Below are 7,602 nucleotides of genomic sequence, written 5' to 3'. Positions count from 1 at the left end.
ACTAGGCAACATTTCTTAAAGGACTTGTATATAGTGATGGCCAGTTCGCAATGTTCGCCGACGAACACGTGTGATCTGCCATCTTTATTCCTAAGCCCGGCGATGCAGAGGTAAGTCCTTACCTGTGCCTGAGCCGCTCTGAATCACATGCGGTCACCGGGAGTAGGCAGTTCCGAGAACAGCTTTCATCGGACTGTTCTCGGAACTGCCTGCTCCCAGTGATCCCATGTGTTTCAGAACGGCGCAGGCACAGGTAAGGACTTACCTCTGCATCGCCGGGCTTAGGAATAAAGATGGCAGATCGCATGTGTTCGGCGGCGAACACTGCGAACTGGCCATCACTGCTTGTATATAGACATTAAGCATTATTCACACTAGAAAACCCCTTTTAGAACTAGCCAACATTAATCAAAAGCTAATGTCTTCCTCTTCTTCTTCTTCTTCTTCTGTATATAGTGATCCCCATTGTAAATATTCTTATAATTTTTTTTATTTGCAAAAAAGCGGCATCGTTTTTGAGATGGTAGTTTTACACATTTGCTTATATTAGTCCACTAGGTGGCGCTTTAACCATTATTAAACAAACTCCAATTACATATTTTCTTTGTTAATTTGGTCACTTGCCTTGTTGCACTTATTTTTAGACAGCATCTAGATTTATTGGATTACACTGGAATTTGGACACAAATACAGAATGCCTTGCAAGAGAGTCCAACTCTCCAAACTCAGAAGATTTTGCGGGATTACAAATGACACTAAGGCCCCCTTCACACGGGCGTGGCGGGTGAGGGCCCGATGCGATTCAGGTGCGTTCAGGGAAAATCGTGTGAGTAGGCACCCGATTTCAGTCAGTTTTTACTGCGATTGCGTTCCGTTGTTCAGTTTTTTCCGCGCGGGTTCAATGCGTTTTGCACGCTCGTGAGAAAAAACTGAATGTGGTACCCAGACCCAAACCTGGACTTCTTCACTGAAGTTTGGGTTTGGGTTAGGTGTTCTGTAGATTTTATTATTTTCAATTATAACAAATACCGGAATGCCGGATCCATCCTTCCGGTCTACGCAAAAGGTGAGAAAAATAAATGCCGGATCCGTTTTGCCGGATGAAACCGGAAAGACGGATCCGGCATTGCAAGGCATTTTTAGGACTGATCAGGATTACGTCATCCACGGTCCTCTTGCAGTTCCTGAAAGAAGACGATGCCGACTGCGCGATTAAGTGGATGAGGTGAGTTATGTTTTTATTATTTTTTAACCCTCAATTGACATTATACTAAGCATTCTGTATTAAAGAATGCTATTATTTTCCATTATAACCATGTTATAATGGAAAATAATAAAATCTACAGAACACCAAACCCGAACTTCAGTGAAGAAGTCCGGGTTCGGGTCTGGGTACCACATTCAGGTTTTTTCTCATGCGAGTGCAAAACACATTGCACTCGCGTGGAAAACTGAACAACGGAACGCAATTGCAGTCAAAACTGACTGAAATTGCGTGCCTACTCGCGCGATTTTCCCTGAACGCACCTGCATCGCATCCGGCCCTCACCCGCGACACCCGTGTGAAGGGGGCCTAAGGGTATAAAGATAATTCAAAAATGCAGTTTGCAAAAATCCAACATGTATTTAAGTCTACTTTCACACTCGCATTTTGGCTTTCCATTTGTGAGATCCGTTCAGGGCTCTCACAAGCGGTCCAAAACGGATCATTTTGCATTCTGAATGGAAAAGGATCCGCTCAGAATGCATCAGTTTGTTTTAAAATTGTTTTTATTGTTTTCAAACATGAAATAAAGCAACAACATAAAGGTCATCACTATCTCAAATCCCTGAAAGTATACACATACCCTGAGCATACATCATAAACGAATAATCGTATAGTCGTACATACCAAATAATAACAAGCACATTATTTTCCAAATGACATCCTCTAAGAAAAACGTCACTGTTCATCACAATCTATCAGGTACATGCGTATAGAATGCATCAGTTTGTATCAGTTCAGTCTCCATTCCGCTTTGAACACCGTCTGATGAAACTGATCCAAATGGATCCGTCCTGACACACAATGTAAGTTAATAGGTACGGATCCGTTTTCACTGACACAATCTGGCACAATAGAAAACAGATCCGTCCTCCTTTGACTTTCAATGGTGTTCAAGACAGATCCGTCTTGGCTATGTTAAAGATAAAACAAACGGATCCGTTCTGAATGGATGCAGACGGCTGTATTATCTGAACGGATCGGTCCTTGACAGATCCGCACAAAACGTGAGTGTGAAAGTAGCCTAACATTGGATCTCTGGCAAAAAAAGAAGTCTGACCGGGTGGAATACATGTAAAAATGAGTGTACCCTATCATAGACAGCCTTTTTTTGAAAGTCAGTATCCTCTTACAGGAATATTCCCACAAGGAAAACTTATCTCCTATCCACAGGACACAGAATTTAGAACAGTTTCCGTCAGTCCCATAGAAGTGAATAGAGTGATGGTCACACATGCACACCACCGCTGCCAGGGGCGGACTGGGAACTTAAAGTGGCCCTGGAAAAAAACCAAAAGTGGCCCCGTGTTTAGGTGGATCCAAATTGACAGAAGGCAGAGTAAGGGTACTTTCACACTAGCGGCAGGACGGACCCGACAGGCTGTTCACCCTGTCGGATCCGTCCTGCTGCTATTTCGCCGTGCCGCCGGACTGCTGCTCCATCCCCATTGACTATAATGGGGACGGGGGCGGAGCTCCGGCGCTGCATGGCTCCGCCCTGTCCCTATTTTGATCCACCTAAACCGTCCTGCCGCTAGTGTGAAAGTAGCCTAAGGCCCCTTGCACACGGGTGAGATTTCCGCGCGGGTGCAATGCATGAGGTGAACGCATTGCACCCGCACTGAATCCGGACCCATTCATTTCTATGGGGCTGTGCACATGAGAGGTGATTTTCACGCATCACTTGTGCGTTGCATGAAAATCGCAGCATGCTCTATTTTGTGCGTTTTTCACGCAACGCAGGCTCCATGGAAGTGAATGGGGCTGCGTGAAGATCGCAAGCAAGTGCAGATGTGGTGCGATTTTTACGCACGGTTGCTAGGAGACGATCAGGATGGGAACCTGATCTTTATTATTTTCCCTTATAACATGATTATAAGGGAAAATAATAGCATTCTTACACAATGCGTAATAAAATAGGGCTGGAGGGGTTAAAAAAAAAAAAAAATTGACTCACCTCATCCTCTTGATTGCGTAGCTGCCGATCTCTTCTTACTTCTTTAATCATGAGCTGCCGGCTAAAGGACCTGTGGTGACGTCGCATCACATGGTCCATCACCGTGGTGATGGACCATGTGATTGGACCATGTGATGAGCTCAGCTCACCACAGGTCCTGAAGAAAGAGCAGAGACCAGCAGCTATGGAAGAGGTAAGTTGATTTATTTTTTATTTTTTAACCCTCAATTGACCTTCTACTAAGCATTCTGTATTAAAGAATGCTATTATTTTCCCTTATAACCATGTTATAAGGGAAAATAATCAAATCTACACTACACTGGGTACCACATTCAGTTTTTTCTCACGTGTGTGCAAAATGCATTGCACTCGCGCGGAAAAAACTGAACTACGCAAACCAATCGCAGTCAAAACTGACTGAAATTGTGTGCTCACTCGTACGATTTCCCCGCCACGCACCCGCATCGTTTTCCGGCCCCAATCTGTGACGCCCGTGTGAAAGAGGCCTAAGGGTACTTTCACACTACAGTTTTTCTTTTCCCGCGCTGAGTTCCGTCACAGGGGTTCTATACCGGAAAATAACTGATCAGGCATATCCCCATGCATTCTGAATGGACAGCAATCCGTTCAGGATGTCTTCAGTTCAGTCGTTTGACTGATCAGGCAAAACATAAAACCGCAGCATGCTACGGTTTTATCTCCGGCCCAAAAAACTGAAGACTTGCCTGAATGGCGGATCCGGCATTTTTTTCCATAAGAATGTATTAGTGCCGGATCCGGCATTCAGAATGCCGAATCCGTCCTTCTGGTCTGCGCATGACACCGGAAAGACGGACCGGCATTTCAATGCATTTTTCTGACTGATCAGGCATTTTTAAGACTGAGGCGCTGAGCAGTGAATAAATTAGCAGTGGGGCGGTGCTGAGCTCTGAAAGTAATGGGATCGGCTGGGATCTAACTGCCAGAGGAATTTCCCCCTGGGCTCCTTATTGAGGTACTTTTCATATTAATAAAACCGATTTTATAGACCAAATAAAAGACACAGGGCAGTAATACTAGTATATTTTAATGTAAATCGTGGAGACTAATGTGGTGATGTTATTAGCTCAGTAAGTAAAATCCAGATGACAGGTGTCCCTTTAAACTCAATTTACTATTTGTCAGCATTTTATTTTACATTTTTTAACATTTCATTGAAATGCACATGCTGGTTTCCATAAGCTTGTATTCGCTGTGATGTGTGTGTTTTTGATTTCATGAGAAATGCTTGGCTGAATTCATCTTGTCAGGACAACTGAGGAACAGTAGCACAAGACTAAACCCTTTGAACAGTGATCACAGATGTGGATGTCAATGTGTTGCTTTAGTACAGATCAAGAACAATTATCTGTTTTTGAAATACTGGTTGAGACAAGTAGAGGAGATAGACAGGAAGCCGATGATTACGGTACTTTACTACCCATCTCTTGAAGATGATGAAGATTTTATCAGACATGCACCACAGTGACAAAAAGCTACATACATAGTTGCACATTTGGGGCAAATTCTATATATTATCATATGATTAGGATGTTGAGTTGTCATCAGGGGCGTAGCTATAGGGGGTGCAGAGGTACCAGTCGCTACCGGGCCCAGGAGCCTGAGGGGGCCCAAAGACCCTTGTGCCACATAAGACACTGGCATTATAGAAAGTGCATGCTGGTCAATTTACACCTCTGGCTGGAGGGAAGGGGTTAGGTTCAGAGATCGCAGCTGCACGCTAATCGTGCAGCTACAGATCATGTTGCCCGCTGTCAGTGACAGCAGGGCAACCCTTAGAGAAGGCAGGGACAGTTCCCTGCCTTCTAGATTGCTATATATACAGCGCTCACTAAGTGCTGTGTATACAGTGCAGGAAGCGCTATGCGGGGCCGGGAGAGTGCAGGAGCTGTCAGGTCTTTCACAGTATACTGCTGTACAGCCTCTCTGGGGGGGGGGGGGGGGGGTATTTCCCCTGTAACTGGGGCTACTATGTCAGCCCCAGTTACAGGAGAAATCAATAGTGAAAAAAAAAAGTGAAGGTAAATATCCCCCAGAGGTCTTGTATGACTTTATGGGGGGTGAAAAGTGTAAAAAATAAATAAATAAATAAATAAAGTGTTAAAATAAAAAAAAGGTTTCACATGTAAAAAAAAAAAGTAAAGAAGAAAAAAAATATGTTAAAAATAGAAAAAAATATATAAAGTAGACATATTTGGTATTGCCGCATCCATGATGGTAAGCTCTATAAATATATCACATGATCTACCCAGTCCGACCCTAAAAAAATAAAGAAAACTGTGTCAAAAACTATAGCTCTCAGAAATGCTATTATTGTGTTAAAGAGAAATAAATATTAAAAAGTATACATATTAGGTATTGCCGTGTCCGTAACCACCAGCTCTATAAAAATATCACATGACCTAACCCATCGGGTGAACACCATAAAAAAAAAAATGAAAACTGTGTAAAACAAAAAAGCTATTTTTGTCACCTTACATCACAAAAAGTACAACACCAAGTGATCAAAAAGGCGTATGTCCCACTAAATGGTACCAATAAAACTGTCACCTCATCCCGAATAAATGAGCCCCTACATAAGAAAATAATTTTAAAAATAAAAAAACTATAGCGCTCAGAACATGAACACATTAAAACATCATTTTTGTTTCAAAAATGCTATTATTGTGTAAAACCTTAAATATGGGGTCACTTTTTGGGAGTTTCTACTGTAAGGGTGCATCAGGGGGGCTTCATATGGGATATGGCATCTAAAAACCAGTTCAGCAAAATCTGCCTTCCAAAAACCATGTGGCGCTCCTTTTCTTCTGCCCCCGGCTGTGTGCCCATACAGCAGTTTATGACCACATGTGGGGTGTTTCTGTAAACCGCAGAATCAGGGTAATAAATATTGAGTTTTGTTTGGCTGTCAACCCTCGATGTGTTGAAGAAAAAAATGGATTAAAATGGAAAATCTGCCAAAAAAGTGAAATTAAAAAGTTTGATCTCCATTTTCCTTTAATTCTTGTAAAAGGGTTAACAAAGTTTGTAAAATCAGTTTTAATAACTTGAGGGTTGTAGTTTATAGTTTAATGGGGTAATTTATGGGGGTATCCACTCCCCCAGATTTGCCACTATATTTCTGTGTTTTTATCCACTATGTAAGCCCCACAAAGTGACTTCCGACCTGAATTGGCCCTTAAAAAGTGGGTTTAGGCAATTTTCTTAAATAATTTAAGAATTGCTTCTAAAATTCTAAGCCTTCTAATGTCCTAAAAAAATAAAATGACATTTCCAAAATGATGCCAACATAAAGTAGACATATGGGGAATGTTAAGTAATAAATATTTTATGAGGTATCACTTTCTGTTTTAAAAGCGGAGAAATAGAAATTTAGAAAATTGCGAATTTTTAAATTTTTGGGTAAATTTGGGATTTTTTGATAAATAAAGGTAAAATATATTGACTAAAATTTATGACTGTCATGAAGTACAATATGTTACGAGAAACCAATCTCTGAATGGCTTGTATAAGTAAAAGTGTTCCAAAGTTATTACCACATAAAGTGAGATATGTCAGATTTGCAAAATTATTCCTGGTCAGGAAGGGGGCAAATGGCCTGGATGTGAAGTGATTAATCTGTTCTGTTATTCATAGACTGACTGTGCATCAGACTTAGGCTACTTTCACTGGCGTTTTGGCTTTCCGTTAGCGAGATCCGTTCAGGGCTCTCACAAGCAGTCCAAAATGGATCAGTTTTGCCCTAATTCATCCTGAATGGAAAAGGATCCATTCAGAATGCATCAGTTTGCCTCCGTTCAGTCACCATTCCGCTCTAGAGGCAGACACCAAAATGCTGCCTGCAGCGTTTTTCTGTCCGTCCTGGGATGCGGAGCGAGACGGATCCGTCTGACATAATCCATTCATGATGGATGCATGCGGTTGTATTATTGTAACTAAAGCGTTTTTGCAGATCCATGACGGATCCACAAAAAAAATGCTAGTGTGAAAGTAGCCTTAGGGGAACATTTATTAAGACCGTCATTTTAGACGGCACTCTTAATAAAGTCCTAAACTGGTGGTGGAGCCGCTGAAGTTATGAAGAGGAGCAGGCCTCTCCATAACTTTGTCGCATCCAGCACCAGTTCTAAATGTAAGACAGTTTCCTAGCTGTCTTAGATTTAGACCTTTTGCTACGCCTGAAAGATGCGTAGAAAGTAGTAAATGAGATGGGCCTGCCAGCCCGTTCCCTTCCCCGCCCACGCCATGCCCACAATTTTAGACCTACGTGAGCGGGGCGAATTCACAGATAGCGGATAACCATTTTACCACTATCTGCGCCTGAAATACACCTAATATTGGT

Source organism: Bufo gargarizans, chromosome 3 (assembly GCF_014858855.1).
Source record: "Bufo gargarizans isolate SCDJY-AF-19 chromosome 3, ASM1485885v1, whole genome shotgun sequence".
Lineage (NCBI taxonomy): Eukaryota > Metazoa > Chordata > Amphibia > Anura > Bufonidae > Bufo > Bufo gargarizans.
This window is presented reverse-complemented; position numbering follows the sequence as displayed.